The sequence below is a fragment of the Antennarius striatus genome, chromosome 5 (assembly GCF_040054535.1).
Source record: "Antennarius striatus isolate MH-2024 chromosome 5, ASM4005453v1, whole genome shotgun sequence".
NCBI classification, from domain to species: Eukaryota; Metazoa; Chordata; class Actinopteri; order Lophiiformes; family Antennariidae; genus Antennarius; species Antennarius striatus.
In genome coordinates, this window is record NC_090780.1 from 785,377 (window position 1) to 806,733 (window position 21,357).

The 21,357-nt window shown below is 44.5% G+C and overlaps 1 protein-coding gene across 1 annotated transcript in view; it reads right to left on the reverse strand.

Moving 5' to 3' along the window:
* The window catches only part of igsf21a (immunoglobin superfamily, member 21a), a 139,492-nt gene that overhangs the window by 67,319 nt on the left and 50,816 nt on the right, over positions 1-21,357 (reverse strand). The window lies entirely within an intron of this gene.

The window sequence follows — 21,357 nt, forward strand, 5'->3', positions numbered from 1 at the left end:
TTATTTTCACACTTTTTAATGTATGAAAGGTCAGTTTACTTGTTTGCAAGACTTCAAGAATCTTTTAAATTTAGCATTTGAGTTGGGGCTTTTGACATGGACCAGTAAGTGTTGTTATTTCCAGTGTGCTTGTTCAGCTATAGAACCAGTACAAGCAACAGGAAAAGGTCAGTGCCTACAAGCAATGCAGTGTTTGGAGACACACACTCAGGCCCCGCCCACACAACCACGGATTTTTTTGAAAACACAACTTTTTGAAAATGCATCAAACGATTCGCGTCCACACGACAGCGTTTTCAAAAAAACCTCCGTCCCCACGTAAACGCAGCAGTGCGTTTTCGAAGACGGCTATAAGCAGCTAAACCATGTGGTGGCAGTGTTGAGTCAAATTTTATCCAATAGGAATCCTCCGTGTTTTGTTGTCACAACACACGGGCCCATAAATATGACATCACAGCGGTCAGCATTTTTTAAAAAGTAGCGTTTTCGTTCCGGATATCTGCGTCGTCGTGTGGACGGAAGGCATAAACGCAACAAAAAAGTTGCGTTTTCAAAAAGTTCCGGCATCGTGTGGGCGGGGCCTCAGACTGGATCTTTTAGAACTATGACCACAGGGAGCCAGAAGACGTCCTGTCACACGGGAGTCTGTCTCCACATCCATGGAAACCGGCTGCAACGAAGTGCCTTTCTTCATACGTGTGGAGCAGCAGGACGTTCTGACGTGTCCACACCGCAGGTGGTGGAGCTACTCGTCGTTCACTTTAAAGCTTCTGGATGTTCTCACAGGTCCTGAGGCTCCCTGGAGCAACAGCAGTTTCCCTTACAGCCAACTGAAATGCTAACGGTCCTGTGAGCGTCTGGAATAAAGAACCTGAACAAACGGGACAAGGCTCAGGTTTGTGGTTTTGAAGAAGGATCTGTTCAAGCTTTAACTTCTTGACTTCAGGTATTTTAGGAGCTGTGACGCAGAAACACATGAGAACTCTGTGACACCTGAGTGTATTTATAAATGGACATTTGATCTGAATTCAAAAAAGAATCAACTGGACTGAAGGTTGTCGGAAACGTATTCAGTTCTGATTGGCCAGTAGAGTCCAGATCCTGAGCCCCCTGCTGGTGGCTCGTGAGGGGTGCAGGTGATTAGAACTTGTGAAACATTCACATAGCAAGAAAAAACAAAAACTAAACATCAAAGTATGAGCAGTAATCAATAGCTGTTCATACTTTAATACATACAATCACTTGATTGATAAGGGTAGTTGCCGGGTGATTCCAAGCGAGTTCCAGCCAAACAAATGTCTTCTGGTCCTGAAGCTCTGGGGTAGGCTGGTTAGTCTTTCTCGTCGCGTCCTCTTTCAGGCAGTAATACGGGCCTCACTTTCATGGTCATCTGACCTGACAGGATACTTCTGCCTCCGACGGGTCATCTTTGTGGGACCCTCTCTTTATCTACCCCTACTTAAGGGTTTCCCCTCTTAATTAAGACCGACCTGTGAACCCCCGTGTAATAAATGTGAGAGAACCAGAACATTAGTAGACGTCTCCCTATTCCCACCAGCAACCTGTTATTGGCATGACTGACTGACTGAGGGTGGGGCAGGACAGCGACGGGGGGGAGAGAGAGAGCCAAACGGCAGTACAAGAGGAAGGGCAGGGGGGAGACGAGCGCCCTGTGACGGTGGAAAAACAAAGCATACGATGGCTCTGCTGAATCCAGGCCACGCAACACGTGAGTCCCAGAGACACGAAGCCTCCCTCCCTATTGGCCACCTGGAGGTATGAGACTAATGGAGACTGCCCCTCCCGCCTCGGCGCTGTTTGGGGAGCCAGGATGTGGTGGATGCTCCAAATGAAGGTCCTGCAGCTCTCCTGACATGTGACGATGCCAATATGTATTGTGATGAAGGGCCAGCCAGCCCATAACAACACTGCCAATGATTGGGGTCAGACTGGGACTGGGTCTCAGGGGTTAACCGAAGCCTTCCTCCCTCCCCCGGTCTGGGGTGGGCCTATTTATAGTCTGCAGCTGCATCAGCACCCACTGGAGGAAATTCAGCTCACAAAAACACTGCAGGCCAACTGTGAGATATTCATCCTGAATCCTGCTTTAGGATGGCAGGCAGAGGCAGACCCCCCATCACTGCAGCAACGTCTCCGAGCCTGTTTGTCAGGCTGCTTCGGAGGGGGGAGGAAATACGGAATGCACAGGAACACTTCAATTTCCTGCGTGTAAAACCACGTGAGTTTAATGATAAACCGACAGACGGTACACACTTCACACGGAGTGTCATGAGGAGGTAATGACGGTGCTAAAGACACGCTCCTTCATACATGACGGCGTGTGTCCACGATGGGGATCAAGAGCCGTCCATCAGACGGACAGGACGGCGTCACGAGGTTCATTCAATCCCTCGTTTAAAGACTTCACTACCGCGTTCTTTTGCCTCGTATTCGTCATTCAGTGGTGTTGGGGGACATTGTTTGTAAAGAGTAGAACAACATGGAGATGTATGGATGAGGTTAGCTTCACTGCTGTCACCACATCACATGTATGTTTTCCATTTCTCTGACAGAATCTCTGGTGGACGATGTCTTCTGGATGTCTTCTGGATGTCTTCTGGATGTCTTCTGGATGTCTTCTGGATGTCTTCTGGATGTCTTCTGGATGTCTTCTGGTCTGAGATCCGTCAGCATGAGGAGTCGAGATTCAGTCTTTCTGTTGCAGTGAAGTACAACAGTCTCTATGCTGCAGCAACACAGACGACACACACAGACGACACACACAGACGACACACAGACGACACACAGACGAAACACACAGACGACACACAGACGACACACAGACGACACACACAGACGACACACAGACGAAACACACAGACGACACACAGACGACACACACAGACGACACACAGACGACACACACAGACGACACACACAGACGACACACAGACGAAACACACAGACGACACACAGACGACACACACAGACGACACACAGACGAAACACACAGACGACACACAGACGACACACACAGACGACACACAGACGACACACACAGACGACACACACAGACGACACACAGACGACACACACAGACGACACACAGACGACACACACAGACGACACACACAGACGACACACACAGACAACACACACAGACGTGACACAGACGACACACACAGACGACACACACAGACGACACACACAGACGACACACACAGACGACACACAGACGACACACAGACGACACACACAGACGACACACAGACGACACACACAGACGACACACACAGACGACACACACAGACGACACACAGACGACACACACAGACGACACACACAGACGACACACACAGACGACACACACAGACGACACACACAGACGACACACAGACGACACACACAGACGACACACACAGACGACACACACAGAAGACACACACAGACGACACACAGACGACACACACAGACGACACACACAGATGACACACAGACGACACACAGACGACACACAGACGACACACACAGACGACACACACGACACACAGACGACACACACAGACGACACACAGACGACACACACAGACGACACACAGACGACACACACACAACACACACAGACGACACACAGACGACACACACAGACGACACACACAGACGACACACACAGACGACACACAGACGACACACAGACGACACACACAGACGACACACACAGACGACACACAGACGACACACACAGACGTGACACGTGTGAGCTCAGATGGTGCTGAGGTCATACAGTGTGCCCTCGTGCATTCACGCATTTTAGCATGTTAGTAGGTGGTCACGTGATACCGTACACACATTCTATTGGCTGACGGCATCATCCGTGAGTCAGACTTCCTTAAGACACCAAAGTGCTCTAAACAGTCCATCAGTGTTTTGAGGGTGACACAGGTAGAAGGTGGGGGCCAGCTCCATCAGGACGCTGATGATGCTAACACGGACCGTGTTTGTGAGGATCAGATTGCCGTGTGATGTTTCTGCTGACTTTACAGGAAAAATATGAATATTTTTACAGGAAAATGACAAAAAGTAGAGACTGTGAGGACATTTCTGTTAGAGGCGTGCCTCGACGGCGGGTGGCGATGATGTCATCGATCTGTTAAATACGAATGAAAACTGTGGTGACAACCAAAAATACGCAGCTGATGTCAAACGTTCTGTTAGCATCATGATGCTAGTCGGTTTAAATGCCCTCACAGGGTAAAGTAGGACATCGTCATCATCAGACCTTCATCCGTCACGCTGCTGCTGTCACCCATTCTCATTAAACCACAGGAACAGGCTGTGATTGGCTGCTGCTGGAGCCGCCAGATGACGTGAGGATTAGCGCCGCGCTTCACCGTAACTGTGCCACCACCAGGGGCAGGAGCAGCTGCAGTCGCCCCGGAGGTAATGGGGTGGGGGTCAGGAGCGCCCGGGGTATAAATTCAGGCAGTTACGCAAGCGTGTTATCTAAAGCCATCATGGACAAGGCCGTCCACACACACACACACACACACACACACACACACACACACACACACACACACACACACACACACACACAGGTCATTATAGTTACTATATTTAGCAGCCGACTGTTTCCTCTCCTTCATTTATGTTACTTAACAGAAAGCTACGGACTCCACTGGTTGTGAATGAAGGTTAAGTTTGAGAGTAGAGATTAGAAACGTTCTCAGTGGACCCCCGTCTGACGCCACGGCCTCCATCAGGTGCCCCCATGAGGTGCCCTTGAGCAAAGCACTTTAAAAGAAATGGTCCCTGAGTCTGATCGGCTGCAATAAAGTAATGATAATAATAATGGGTTTTGAGAGGCAGACCATAAATGATATTTCAAAAGTACCACGAGTGCCAGTGTGAGTAGAGAGTAGTATTTAACATTTCTCCTTATTAGTTCAAAATGTCACAAGCAGGGGACCAACAACAAAACCTGTGACTCATGCCCCCCCGGGCAGGAAATTCAACCTAAAAGTGGATTAAAGAATGCAATCACAAAGGTTTAAGGGCAGAAATACAAGAGAGGGTTACATTACAGGAGCAATTAGAGAGTAATTATGCAGCAGAAGTCCATATCAGAGCTTCATCAAGGGCAGACAGGTAATGAGATGCAGCAGCGGGGGCAGATCGTCACTGTGGGGTATTGTCCTTAATGTGTTTGATCAATGTGCACTAAGTGAGTCCTGGTTCACACCTTCCCTGACAATGTCTTCATTAGACCGCTGGCAGGCTGAGCCGCTGCTGTAGGACCACCAGGGGCCTGCAGGGGTCGCCACCGACACCGGCACTGAAATCACTAGTACCGAGACTTCTGATTGGACGACTGGAGTTTGAACCTAGTCTGCTCCATTTACTGCTGTCTGAATGACGGTGACCCCCGGGTGACCCCCGGGTGACTGACGTTACCCTCCATCCTGGTTCTTGTGAGAGCACGCGTGAAACACGAGTGTGACGATGTCAGCACTGATGAGTCCATGTGTGAAGCAGCTTGTAATGGATGACTCCATTAGTAACTAACTGATGATGAAGATGCTGAGCAGACGAGTCACGACTGGTGACTGAGGGACGTATGTACCAGCAGGGGCAGTACCAGCAGGGGCAGTACCAGCAGGGGCAGTACCAGAAGGGGCAGTACCAGCAGGGGCAGTACCAGAAGGGGCAGTACCAGAAGGGGCAGCACCAGCAGGGGCAGTACCAGAAGGGGCAGTACCAGAAGGGGCAGTACCAGCAGGGGCAGCACCAGAAGGGGCAGTACCAGCAGGGGCAGCACCAGCAGGGGCAGAAACCATCATTCTGGTTCTGGTTCCACTCTTGTTGTCAATGAAACACTATTGGTTGGACTGAAGGACATGAGACACTTCACTACTTCCTGTCCAGACTTCTCCCTGTCCTCCAGGTCCAGGTGTGAGAGGTGCTAACCTGAACGCTGTCCTGACTGGGAACACTTGTGCTTCAGCTAAAGCAGGATTTGAACCTGGAGCAGACGGGAGGTGATGCAGCGTTTATTAACCTCAGGGTTCTCGTGTGTGTCCTCGTGTCTTTGATGCACGTTTTTTGACAAACACACGGTCGTCAGACAGCGTGTGTCCCTGAGACACTAGATTAAATGCACTTCATTCAACAAAAATATTCACAACTTTTTACATTTCTCCAATTAAATTTCGAACCTGGAAATCGACATTAAGTTTTGATCTCACGTGTGTTTCTCATTATGAGACTTACCTGTGTGATTCACCTGTGTGATTCACCTGTGTGATTCACCTGTGTGATTCACCTGTGTGATTCACCTGTGTGATTAAAATCAACCAATCAGCAACACATCTGCTGGTTCTAAGCTGCAGTGAGAGAGGAGTTAGTTCGACCCCCCAGAGAACAAGAAGAGTCCTGTTGGGTTTGTCTGTCTGTTAAAACGCTTTGGAACGTCTGTTGGTGGGATTAAGAGATAGACTAATAAAGGCTGATTGATTGATTGCTTGTTTGATTGATTGATTGATTATCACCATGCCTCCGAAAAAGATTGAAAAGTTGGAGAAAAACCAAGTGATATTGAGTGTTTTCTTGCATAAAAAAACAATCAAATGTTAATGAAGAAAAAGGGACAGATGTTACTACAGATATTACTACAGATATTACTACAGATGTTACTACAGATATTACTACAGATATTACTACAGATGTTACTACAGATGTTACTACAGATGTTACTACATATATTACTACAGATGTTACTACAGATGTTACTACAGATGTTACTACAGATGTTACTAAAGATGTTACTACAGATGTTACTACAGATATTACTACAGATATTACTACAGATGTTACTACAGATGTTACTACAGATGTTACTACATATATTACTACAGATGTTACTACAGATGTTACTACAGATGTTACTACAGATGTTACTACAGATGTTACTAAAGATGTTACTACAGATGTTACTACAGATATTACTACAGATATTACTACAGATGTTACTACAGATGTTACTACAGATGTTACTACAGATGTTACTACAGATGTTACTACATGTATTATTACAGATGTTACTACAGATGTTACTACAGGTATTACTACAGATATTACTACAGGTATTACTACAGATATTACTACAGATGTTACTACAGATATTACTACAGGTATTACTACAGATATTACTACAGGTATTACTACAGATAATACTACAGCTAGTACTACAGATATTACTACAGATATTACTACAGATATTACGACAGATAGTATTACAGATATTACTACAGGTATTACTACATATATTACTACAGGTATTACTACAGATATTAATACAGATATTACTACAGATATTACTACATATATTACTGAACGTGTGTGAAGGTTCAGTCGGGTTGGTTCAGTGTCCACAGGAAAAAATATGAATTAAAGGTAAAGAAAACTATTGAATGAAAATCAAACGTGGAAATAAAACTGTATTACATCTTTCTTTACTTCTAAAACTTTTTTAATGACTACCAGGCTTTAACTAATATTTAATTTTAGTCTTTTTTTACTAAAACATTTATGATATTATTAATAAAAAAATTAAAATTAACAGTTTGTTTAGTTTTTATTTAGTACTATTGGCAAAACTCAGTCCTTCTACCATATGTTCTGTTATTACTTTGGGATGCACACATTCTTCTTGAAGCGCATCCCATCATGCACTACTCTCTGGAGGTAACATGAACTCTGTAACCTGACTTTTTTTCTTCATTGTGATTAATGATCAGTTCTGTCCGTTGACCCCGTGTCTGAAAGACGTTTCCGTGGCGATCACAGATGGGCTCATCTCCAGTTAGAGTCGACATCAGGACGCTGCTGCGTTTGCAGCTTCGCTGGTCTCCACCCCCCCGTTATCCTCCCCATCTCCACACAACTGCAGCCCCCATCTGCAGCGCCTGCTTGATGGAGACGTAGGGACGATTGTTTCAGGCATAAATCATAAAGCTGCTCATGAGCGCGAAGCAAAACGCTGAATTTGGCAGAATGCTTGAGTAGACAAAAGGTTTTGTGTTTTCTTTGTGCATCCAGTGAGTGACTTTATTAAGATGAAGCGTCTCCTGTTTTAGTAGGACGACAAAATGTATCACTGGAGCCTTCTGAGAGGATATCAGTTGATAGTAGATATTCACATTGGGGATTAGTGTGCAGAAGGGATTTGAAAGGTTCAAACACGCCACTAAGCGATTGATTCCAGCCACCTAAACACAGTTCTGCTCCCACATGGAAAGAACTCCAGAACGGAGGTGAAGACTTCTCAGGTGCTCGTGGCCAAGAGGTGACACGCTGGACTCTAGGAATACGAGTCTGGATGTCTTTATTGCCCAATTTAGGGGTCTTTTCATGCTTAAAGACCATTTTCTAATTCCTGGTTGTGTCACGGAGTTTTTAATAAGACATGCTGGAGTGAAGGTGAGGGAGCAGACAGAGGCTCCTATTGTTTGCTTCCAGGGCGACGTTCTCCCTTCATTCCACTCGGCTAAGTCGTGAGGAACAAACGTTCTAATTTCAATTTGAATCCTTCTTTTTTCTCATTTACTCTACACGACTAATCTCATGTTCCACTTCTTTATCTCTTTGTCTTGCTGCATTCGCAGCGCAGACAGGATTTGATGTAATGTCCTACCTTTATTTTATGATGAGACTACAAATGCTCCTCCAAACATAAGTGGAACAACATTATTTCAGATCAGAAACAGCTGAGACCGGCGATTCTGGATAGAAGTCTTGGTTCCAGCAGCTGTTCTTTTGCCCCTGGTGAGTGACGATCAAACGACTGTTTTGAATCACAGTAAAGCATTCTTTTTTAGCTAATCTGTGATATATTCCACACCTTTAATCCATCACCTTTAGGTGCAGTCTGGTGGAGGAGTGGAGCACAAAACACTTTCTCCCCAGAGGCTGTTCGTTTGGAGATAGACTCCACTGCTTCACAAATATTGACCCAGTGATCCTTAAATCAGATGATAATTAGCTCTGGCAGCGAGTCGAAGGCAGTCTAGAAAAACCCCTCAGATCACCGTTTTACAGTGAGCTGAACCGAAACAACGACTTTATTAATAACAGACGGCCTTTTCCTTTTAAAGTAGATTCATCAAAATACATTTCTGAGCTTCAGCTCGCTGTGGGATCGCTGCGCCAGAATGACTTTTACCTACCGCTATACAGCACATTCCAGCGAGTAGACAGATGTCACTACAGAATGAACATATCCTGACCCGCAAAACAACAACGTGATGATCGGAGGAAGAGGAATCCAATACTGGTATTACCTCAACGCCAAGCAAAGGTCAAGAGGAGAGGAGCAGGAAACCACGTGTGATGTGGCTATTATCAGGGATACACACACACACACACACACACACACACACACACACACACACACACACACACACACACACACACACACACACACACACACACTGATATATTATTAGCAGTACTCAAACAAAACAACATAGATTTCCGTAGAAACAGAACCACCAGGTCCAACGGCGTTAGAGAGCCCTCCAATCTGACCAGAGGGGGCAGTTCGCTCCACATTCCCACTGCGTGTCTCCAAACAGGATGGTGTTCCCTGGTGAACACGAGGCAGCAGACCCTCGTGAAACTGGGCGTTCCAGGCTAGCGTGACATTGTCTTTGATGAGCACCAGAGATTGTTCACCATTGGACTAAACTTGACCGGACTCCTAGACTGCCAGTCCAAACCTGTGGTCTGTCATCAACGGCTCCAGGAAGCAGTCATTTATCTGGTGTTTCACTGGAATATATTTGAAATGTGTATAAATTCTACGTTAAAACCAGTTTTGAGCTGTTATCGTCCAGTGGGTCACTAAAATGTTGTGTTAACTGAACCACACAACGATGAACGTCTGTTCATCTCTGCTTCTATTTTACTATTTAGTGATCAATCAAAGGAAATGATCACATCTTACTATAGATTCCACCTCAGGTGATGTCGTGAATCAGACGTCTGTGCCCCCCGAGCACCAGGATGGAGGACCTGATCCGACCAGGTTTGGGATGAGTTGCTGGTTCCATCGGTGACCTTTATCTCTGTCGTCAGCTGTTTGTTGAAGAACCCGGGACGCGTTCCATTCCAGTAGAGTAGGGTCATGTTCCTGTTAGGACTCCACTCCCCTCCAGCGTCTGTCCAATGGGGCGCCTTCATTAGCACAGTTCATCTGAAAGGGACCCTGTCTTTAGAGTCACCAAGACAAGAGCTTCCAATTAGAGAAGAGGAGCTCAGGAGCAACACTGTGAGCGCGTCGGGTCACCGATGTTCACTTGTTTATGGTGATGAAACGAGAAGAGGAGGACGGCTGGTGTTGGTGAGAGCCTGCTTCTGGACCGTGTTTTAATGAGGTTCTGGTCATCGGGTCAGGGCGGGGGGGCTTCACCGACTAAAGGAGCAGCAGACAACATGAGGGAACTGGGCACGACATGAGAAGACACCCCCCCCATCCACCGTTCTCTTGTCACTAGTTGGTTTCCTAGTGAGAGGCGCATCGCTCCAAGTCTGCTTCAAGCAAGAGCTGTCAGATCCACACATGACAAATTCTGTTGTTTCCTCACTGACAGACGTCTGGGGACGACGTTTCAGTCTGCAGTCAAATCACAGGCAAAATAAAACCCACATGAAACACAGCAGCTGCCCCGGGAAAGAAGACTGGGGGGTATTTGTCCCATCGTTTGAGGTCCTGAAAGCGAATAAAAAGTTTGCCTTGGTGAAAGGGACACTAGTTCAAGTCTGTCCGTGTGTATACATACTGTATACATTCTGTATGTGTATATATATATATATATATATATATATACACACATATATAAACAGATAAACAAAAAAGAAGGTATAAAAGATGAAGGAAAACACTTTAAATTACATAATTCCCCTTAAAAACTCGCAATTAAACAAGAAATGACAGTGTGGGGATGAAGACTCTCAATAAGACACGTGTTCTAGTGTTATATATTTAGTGTTATATTTTTAATGTTATATATTTAGTGTATATATATTTGGTGTTACATATTTAGTGTTACATATTTAGTGTATATATATTTAGTGTATATATATTTAGTGTATATATATATATATTTAGTGTTATATATTTAGTGTATATATATTTAGTGTATATGTATTTAGTGTATATATATATTTAGTGTATATATATTTAGTGTATATATATATTTAGTGTATATATATTTAGTGTATATATATTTAGTGTATATATATTTAGTGTATATATATTTAGTGTATATATATTTCTGATCTTTGTCAGCAGTCGGCAAAATGTTTGTGTTTGAAAGCGACAGAAGTAAATTTGCCCCGTGCTGGGGGCATCTGCGACAGAGGTCCTGGAGCTTCTGCCAGCGCCTCAGGTTTGATGAGCAGACCTGGAACACGGACGGAGTCCAGGGACCGGACCGAGCAGAAGTGCCCCCGCCGTCACCCGGTCCACGGCGAGGCCTGGCTGGCGTCCCGTGGAACATTCCTCCACATGACGGCAGCGAGGCGGACACGCCAACACGCCTTCAGGACAGGGGCATTTCAATCCCATTACCGGTGGGGGCGGGGGTGGGGGGTGACGATGCTTAAACCACATTGATGGAGCCAATCAGATGCCTTTATCTCGGTGGAGGTGTAGACTCTATCAACGCCTCACAGCTGCTTCGCTTTATCTCTGTCACTGTCCTCAACTCCATCTATCAGGGGGGGTTTGAGCTGCATTCAGCCTGTTTCTGAAACCGGAGAAAAAGATTTCATAACGGCTTTGAAACGACGTATGCAGAAACGCTGTGACAGATTTATCTAATGCCATAAATTGTAGCTGGTTTTAATGGATCCAGGCTTTTATGAGCCCATTTGAAGAGTGTAATTGAACCAGTAAACAACAAGACATTTAAAATACCTGATCCTCACCAGCAGAACACTTACTGGATGTGAATCAAGCTGTCAACAGTTCATTTTAAATCAAGGCGACGCGTTTGTTAAGTTTAGTGAAGACACCACACACAATTTATGTGTCGGAGGAGGGTTTATTTACACGTTTATTTACACGTTTATTTACACGTCCATCCCTTCTGAACCGTACTGGATGCCAATTAAACCAGGAGTTACGGTGTAAAAATACTTTTTTTCACAAAAATCATGCTCCAGACCAGACAGACATTTATTTACTGCTTTAATGTCGCCGCTGCAGTAAAGCGCCGCTCCGCTCTGAACCAAACCAATCAGGATCCTGGTCTACAGACTGGGCCGCTGAGGCCGGTCTGTCTCTGATTGATGTACTGTGTTCATGTCAGGACAGCGACACCAGGCGTCAGCAGACGTGTTCCAGCAGCCACCTGGATGCTCCTGTCATAACCCCAAACAGCTTCACAGTTCTGCTTGTTTTTAAACCGAGAACAAACCAATCAGAGCCCTCTGACACGGAGGTCAGCATCACCGGCGGGTCTGGCTCGGGTTTCTGGCTCTCGTGGCTGTGCTCACTCTGCTGTGATCTCAACAAGGGTGAGCCTCTGTAAGCTTTTTCGCAAACAAATTAGGGCTGGACTAAAACAAAATGCAAATAGTCTAAATGGGTTTGGCACACAAAGAATGAAATAAAAAAGTGGGGCTCAGGATGGCTCGGTGATTAGCTCGCTGCAGAAACACAGATTAGCCCGGCCCTGAAACCCTGACTGAGATGCAGAGCGACATCACAGCTTTCTGGGTAATTATTAAGAGGACCACTGATGAAAGGAAGCTCCTGGACTTTTAGCTTATTGTAAAGGGAAAATGAGACATGATGATTATTTTTTTTAATGGCACGGAGCCCTAAAAAGAAAAGTAATGCAAAATAAAGCTCAGGAGCTTAAACGGAGAGCAGATTATCTCAATAATGAAAGCACTTATAACCACAGCTTCATTCTTTATGTATCTCGGCTGTCGCTCCACAAATGTGTTTGATATTGAAGTGTTCTGTGTTGGGGGTGGAAGGGGGGCCTCTTCTTCTGGAAAGTTCATCAACATTATAAAATGCACCAGTTGGTAACGTTTGAAGAAAGCAGCTCAGAGGATGTCATGACATTTAACAGAACTGTATCTCACAGTTGATTGGTGCAGTGGATGTACAAAAACCAGTGTAATGCCAAGGAGACTCTGGAGTAAAGTAACACTAACTACATGCAGCGTGACTCACACACGATGTTGCACCAGCAGCTGGTTCAATACTCAGGTGTGTGATTGGGGCTTAACTAATTTTTGACAAGGGTAATAACCTGTAAAATCAACCTATAAAAAGGGAACATACTTTAATGTGAGGAATACAGCTGCGTCCACATCACCCGCGTCTAATCACCGAGTCTGAGCAGCTAGAGCTCCTGCTCAGGTTCCCGCGTGAAAGTCATGGAATCCAAAATGAAATCCTCAAATCAAACTTTTATCGTAGAAGACAAGTCACAGAAATCTCTCAGTGGGATGTGAACATTAACACCAAGAGCAGAAGCACCTCAGAACCCCACTGTTTGTTCACATACTGGAATGACCCAACACAAGCCTGTTCCACATGGAATAGATGACGTCTATATGTGGAACCGTACTAAACCGTAGGGGCTGTGGAGTTCAGCTCACACTAGTGTGTGTTTACAGAACCCTCTCCTGGTCGTGTGTCTTGTATGAACAGCCACCTTGACTCGACCCAGCTCCTCTGGAGCTCACATCAAACCTTCTCGTATGTCTAGAGACAAATATCAAGAGGAACGGGATCAATGTCCATTATCTACCGTTATCATACCTGCTCTTTAGCAGTCCTGTTGTTCTCCATAGCAACAGAGGACACCTGTGAGTGGCCTCGTCAATACATCCCTTTGTTAGCGGGACCGCTGGCATCCGTGCTGGTCCCTGTGAGGCGTCGATAAGGCCCCCCCACACCGCTGAGTCAGCAGGGGACACAGACAGCAGGAGAACTTAAGTAACACAGATATCTGTGTTGTCTCAGCTTAATTCTAAATGCCTGAATGGTGCTGGGATGAAGTGGGATTAAACAAGGGGCTCAATTAGTCAGTCAAAGGGTGCAGAGCAGAAAGTCTCCCCGGGGTGGGGGGCGGGGGCGGGGGGCTCAAAGTTACTGAAGCAGCTGATCAGCTGATAAAACACCATGAACTACATCTATTATTATCATTATTATTAATCATCATCATCATCATCATCATTATTATTATTATTATTATTATTATTATTATGTAGTAGTAGTAGTGGTAGTAGTAGTACTAGTAGTTGTAGTAGCAGCAGTAGTAATAATGGTAGTAGCACTAGTAGTAGTAGTAGTAGTAGTGGTAGGAGGAGCAGTAGTAGTACTAGTAGTAGCAGTAGTAGTAGTAGTACTAGTAGTAGCAGAAGTAGTAGTAGTAGCAGCAGTAGTAATAATGGTAGTAGCACTAGTAGTAGCAGTAGTAGTAGTAGTAGTAGTACTACTACTACTACTAGTAGTAGTAGTAGTAGTAGTAGTAGTAGTACTAGTAGTAGCAGAAGTAGTAGTAGTAGCAGTAGTAGCAGTAGTAGTAGTAGTGGTAGGAGGAGCAGTAGTAGTACTAGTAGTAGCAGTAGTAGTAGTAGTAGTACTAGTAGTAGCAGAAGTAGTAGTAGTAGCAGTAGTAGCGGTAGTAGTAGTACTAGTAGTTTTAGTAGCAGCAGTAGTAATTATACAGTATCTGAACTCACTGTAATGTGAATTATAAATAGTTTTTGTATTCCTGTTCCTCATTCACTACTATTCTGTTCCGCCTTTCAATGCACCGACACCGCGTCAAGTTCCTCGACAGTAATTTTTACTGTACTTGACAATAAAACCTTTTCTGATTCTGAGTAATAATGGTAGTAGCACTAGTAGTAGCAGTAGTAGCAGTAGTAGTAGTAGTAGTAGCAGTAGTAGCAGTAGTAGTAGTAGTGGTAGTAGGAGCAGTAGTAGTACTAGTAGTAGCAGTAGTAGTAGTAGTAGCGGTAGTAGCAGTAGTAGTAGCAGTAGTAGCCGTAGTAGTAGTAGTAGCGGTAGTAGTAGTACTAGTACTTGTAGGAGCAGTAGTAGTAGTAGTAGTAGTACTACTACTACTACTACTAGTAGTAGTAGTAGTAGTAGTAGTAGTAGTAGTAGTAGTAATAGTAATAGTAGTAGTAGTAGTAGTAGTAGTAGTAGTAGTAATAGTAGTAGTAGTAGTAGTAGTAGTAGTAGTAGTAGTAGTAGTAGTAGTAGTAGTAGTAGTGGTACTAGCAGACATCTTGAAGACCAGACCTCGCCCAGCCATTCGGTGGTTTGATTCCCGCTCCCGCCAAGACATCCTCCTAGCAGTAGTAGGAGGAGGAGTTGCAGTACTACTACTAGTAGTAGCAGTAGTAGTGGTAGTAGTACTTGTAGTAGTACTAGTAGTAGCAGCAGTCAGAAGTCAGACTGTGTGCTGCAGAGGTAGGACGTGTTGCTGTCCTGCGTTGGGGACGTACCTCTGTCCCATTAGATGAGACCACCGTCTGCCCACGAGGACCAGAGGTCTCAGAGACTCTGAGCTTCGTATTAAAACCAACATCAGGAGCTCCACTAACGATGGCAGGAAGTACATTTGTTCAGTGACACCTCACAGAGCACTTCACAGGAATCCCAAGTAGGAAGGGAAAATAACACTCGTTTAGAGAAAGGACACGAGGATTACTCAAACACTGTTCAAATTAATAACTCCAAATATATCTCACATTTTCTTTAGTATTTCTGAAATTCATATTTAAATATTCATTCAATATGCAGTAAAATGTGGTGCAAGAGAGGTTGTTCATGAACTGAATTGTTCGTAAGTCATTATTTATTAATTGTCAATCCATAACCTCCATTTGAGGTACTTTAAATGTCATTACTACTCTAAATACCAACGTGAGTCGGTCTCACTCAGATCCTGCCCTGAAGACGTCCACCAACGTCCACCATCAGGACGTCAGAGATCCTTGTCCAGTTCCTAGGGTCCGGCTGCAGCTCTCAGGGTCAAGGGTCAGGGGAGTGGATCAAGTTCACGTCTCAGCCAACAGAACTGAAGTTATTTAAGGTGGAATTCATGTAATTTAGTTTGATGAGCTGACAGTCCAGGAGAGAGTGTAGAGACATACAGAGAGACAGACAGAGAGACAGACAGAGAGACAGACAGACAGACAGACAGACAGACAGACAGACAGACAGACAGACAGACAGACAGACAGAAACCAACAGACAGACAGACAGACAGACAGACAGACAGACAGAAACCAACAGACAGACATTCAGACAGACAGACAGACAGACAGACAGACAGACAGACAGACAGACAGACAGACAGACAGACTTGTCATCAATCCATTAAACCACATGATTAATGACGCCGAGCCGGCAGACAGAGGTCCAGCAGCCGGGGTGAGTCGCTGTGCATTTCTAACAAAATGTGATTGCTTAGATGCAATCTCCACTGTGAACACCCTGAGAGGCTCTCAGTGATAACTATCAGGAGGGGGGCTGTCAGCGGCCCCGATATGACTCACACTCAGCACCAGAATGATGTCCTGGATGAATATCCTTTAGCCCCACTGGGAATGTGCTGTTCCAGTCTTCTGATGTCTCTGAGTGTCTTGGACCTAGAGGTCAGCGTCTCATTTTACACCGACAAAAATCTATTAGAAAACCTATCTCTCTCCACTTGCATTAAACCCAGTGGGGATGAGTGGATTTGCTCTAATTGTTTTTCCTTGGCTGCAGAGCTGGTGTGGATGTGAGTGGACCTGGAGAGCAGGTCATTCAGACCCATCATTAATGCATTACTGCGTCCAGAGCAGCCATGTCACCGTGCATTTATGTTTTCTTTTTTCCACTGGGGACAACTCAAGTCATCGTGGTGTTACGAGTCGATTAAAGACCAGTCATTCAATACCGAAGGCAGGCTCTAGTACTGGTATCTAAAACAGAAATGTTGGTGTGTTTGATTGATGGAATACAGTCAAAAGAAACACAAATAAAATCACAACACTACTCTAAACATGACAGCCTAAATGATATCAGAAGGTCTGACAGCAATATCTAAAAAAAAAACCAGAACTCATCAACAGACGCACGAAAACAGTTGATAGAAGCACAATCAGTTTCCACTGACTTGTTCTTCTCACAAAACACCCAACTCCACGGAGCGTCCACACACTGAGCCTGACCTGACCTGGACACAGACGTTTGTGGAGACAACAGGTGGAAAAAACACGGCCTCGTTTTTTGTTTTTTTTTCCTTTTGCAAGCAACAAAACAGCAAGACTTTAATTGGCTTTACTTGACCTGACATGATGACAACAAGCAGCAGAACCATTACGGCTGAGCACCAAACAGAACGCACCAGCAAGACAAACTTAGACGAATGAGCTCAAGAGGAAAATGGCAGCTGATTCTGAAAGACCGGCTCTAATGACAATAATGAGGTCGTTAATAGAGGCTTACTTACAACACTGTGAGTAGTGTGGCCACACAGTCATGAACACAAGATCACAGCATTAGGAAAGCTGCTTTTGGGCCATTCTGTAAGCTCATTGGCTCCTACTGCTTCGTATATCACCATAACACAAATAGACTCAAGGCCCTCTGAAATCAGCCAAAGGATCGAGAAGCTCCTCTGGGTTTTCCGTCATCTCCTTGAAATGGCAACGTGTGAATGTCCACGCTGAAATGTCTGGCAAATTGCAGTAAAGTGTTTTGCTGAGACAGCGGTGTCCTTTTCTATCGCGCTGCCCTTCTAAACATGACAATACCACTGGTGGAAGGTGTCTGAAGAGCGCACATGTCTAAGTACACGGCTGAGCAACATCCTTTCTTTGTACACAAGAGAAATGAAAGAGAAGCTAACATCTCACTAGCGTGTTTGGTACATTATGTTCCTTTAGCATACAGATTTCATAAAAAAACTATTACAGCTGCTACCATCATGAGTGACACAGGATCTCCCTGAAATCCTCAAATACAGGTAGGCATCAACCAACAAGCATTATTAGTTCTGATAATTGGTTCCTCCATCATTTAGGTCCTACAGGAGGACAACATTGGTTCCTACATCATTTAGTTCCTACTGGAGGACAACATTGGTTCCTACATCATTTAGTTCCTACAGGAGGACAACATTGGTTCCTCCATCATTTAGGTCCTACAGGAGGACAACATTGGTTCCTACATCATTTAGTTCCTACAGGAGGACAACATTGGTTCCTACATCATTTAGTTCCTACAGGAGGACAACATTGGTTCCTACATCATTTAGTTCCTACAGGAGGACAACATTGGTTCCTACATCATTTAGTTCCTACTGGAGGACAACATTGGTTCCTACATCATTTAGTTCCTACAGGAGGACCACATTGGTTCCTACATCATTTAGTTCCTACAGGAGGACAACATTGGTTCCTACATCATTTAGTTCCTACAGGAGGACAACATTGGTTCCTACATCATTTAGTTCCTACAGGAGGACAACATTGGTTCCTACGTCATTTAGTTCCTACTGGAGGACAACATTGGTTCCTACATCATTTAGTTCCTACAGGAGGACAACATTGGTTCCTACATCATTTAGTTCCTACAGGAGGACAACATTGGTTCCTACATCATTTAGTTCCTACAGGAGGACAACATTGGTTCCTACATCATTTAGTTCCTACAGGAGGACAACATTGGTTCCTACATCATTTAGTTCCTACAGGAGGACAACATTGGGTCCTACATCATTTAGTTCCTACAGGAGGACAACATTGGTTCCTACATCATTTAGTTCCTACAGGAGGACAACATTGGTTCCTACATCATTTAGTTCCTACAGGAGGACAACATTGGTTCCTACATCATTTAGTTCCTACAGGAGGACAACATTGGTTCCTACATCATTTAGTTCCTACAGGAGGACAACATTGGTTCCTACATCATTTAGTTCCTACAGGAGGACAACATTGGTTCCTACATCATTTAGTTCCTACAGGAGGACAACATTGGTTCCTACATCATTTAGTTCCTACAGGAGGACAACATTGGTTCCTACATCATTTAGTTCCTACAGGAGGACAACATTGGTTCCTACATCATTTAGTTCCTACAGGAGGACAACATTGGTTCCTACATCATTTAGTTCCTACTGGAGGACAACATTGGTTCCTACATCATTTAGTTCCTACAGGAGGACAACATTGGGTCCTACATCATTTAGTTCCTACAGGAGGACAACATTGGTTCCTACATCATTTAGTTCCTACAGGAGGACAACATTGGTTCCTACATCATTTAGTTCCTACAGGAGGACAACATTGGTTCCTACATCATTTAGTTCCTACAGGAGGACAACATTGGTTCCTACATCATTTAGTTCCTACAGGAGGACAACATTGGTTCCTACATCATCAGATGTGGAGGAAAGAAAGAGGAAACGCTGCAGATGACGCCAACAGGAAAGACCAAAAGACCACAGGAAGTGACATCAGAGCAAACTGTTCACTGAGTCTGAGATTGGCTGAGTCATGTTAACATGACACATGAAATCTGAGTCTATGTTAATGTTATGCTGCCCTGTGAGGGTTGTGGCAGAAAGGGGAACTACAGTAGTCCGACATGGCGGTGTTGTTTGTATTTACGGATGTTTGAAAGTCAAATGTTTGTATCTTGAGGACTAGCTGTAGAAAACAACACACATATTTCTCAGCTTGACAGTTTCCCAGAACAATGAGATGCAAAGACAAGACCCTTTGGACAGATTTATGATGGCATTTCCAGTCTCCAAAACGATCAAAAGGGCCACTTGGAGGCCTCTTACACTCTCACCCTAGTCTAGTGTATTAATTGTGACATTATCTCTGGACCTCCAGAGGAGAGTTGGTTGTTGTTATACACACCTGTCCCTTCAAACAGGTCTAAAGAGAGTGTGTTGGTGTTCAGTGAAGGCAACAGAAGTGAGACTTGAACTGAATGACTGGTTTCATGTGACGCTGGGGGGCACGCCCTTCTCCCAGTGTCACTGCAGAGCCCGATAATCAGGTGCGATCTGGGAGGTTAATCACATCATTAATCTTTTAATCATTAATCATTAATTAATTCAGCTCACACCATCCGCAGCAGTAAACCACGGTTTTTACTGCAGACGCTCCTGACTGGAATGGGATGCCGTCAGGTCGGGATTAGGTTTCACATCACAGTTAGAAAAATAATTTCTATCCAACAATTATACAACATTTATAATCAACCCCTAATGAATCAACAACACCGTGATGTGGTTCAGACTAATTATGAGAAGATCTATGATTTCAATCCCATGTTGAGAGTCGAATGACTAATTCTGTTAAACGGAGCCCAAAGAAAGGAATAATACCTGGATTACAGAATTATTTTATTACTCCTGTCGCTGTGAGGTTGCAGCGCAGCGCCGTATGCTGTAAATAGTTTTGAATGGATTGCCAAAGACAATCAGGTTTTTAGATGATTGTTGGTCCCTGGCTGCTCTAATTTGATATCTTCTCTCAGGACTCCAGATAGGAATAAAGCTTCTGCTGAGATGTTCAATAGTTCAGAAGTTCTGGAGACAAACACACCCAGAACATTCTATTTCATTATATTATAAAGATGCACACTTTCAAGATGCCATGAACAAGTATTTTAAATTGAATTCAAGCTAATGTTGACCATATTTTTTATTTTTGTCTCCAGATGAGACGTTTTATTGACTGTAAGCCACTAAATATTTACTGACAGTTGGTTCTTTGCTAGGTTCTGATTAGTTTGGTGCGGTCATGTGATCTGTAGTGGAGCGGTGAGACGTTCAGGACACGTGTCTGAACGGCGCCCTAATGACACTGAACAGTGGAGCAGAAGATGTTGGAAGGACTGGAACGACAGACGCGTGAGGACAGCAGCTGAACGGATTGATGAAGTCTGCATTTGTAAATAGAAATCAATACTTCCTGACAACTTCCTCTCGTTGGCTGAGCATGACTTCATTTTGATCAGCGTGAATCAGTGATCATTTGGTTACGTAATGGTCTCGCCTCGGATCTCATGATGTTTCTGCCGTTTCTGTGAAGCTGACTGGATAAGGAACGGCTCACAGAGACAGTTCCAGCAGTGATGACCTATTTCTATAGAATCTAAATGTGTTCAGTGTCTGCTGCGCCACGCTGATGTTACATCATTGACTATTGATGTTCTGTTTGAATGCAATCAAATTGAAGCAATGGGCCGACGAGTATTCTATAAATCTAGTCGTACATAGACTAGATGAACGGCTGTCAGATGGT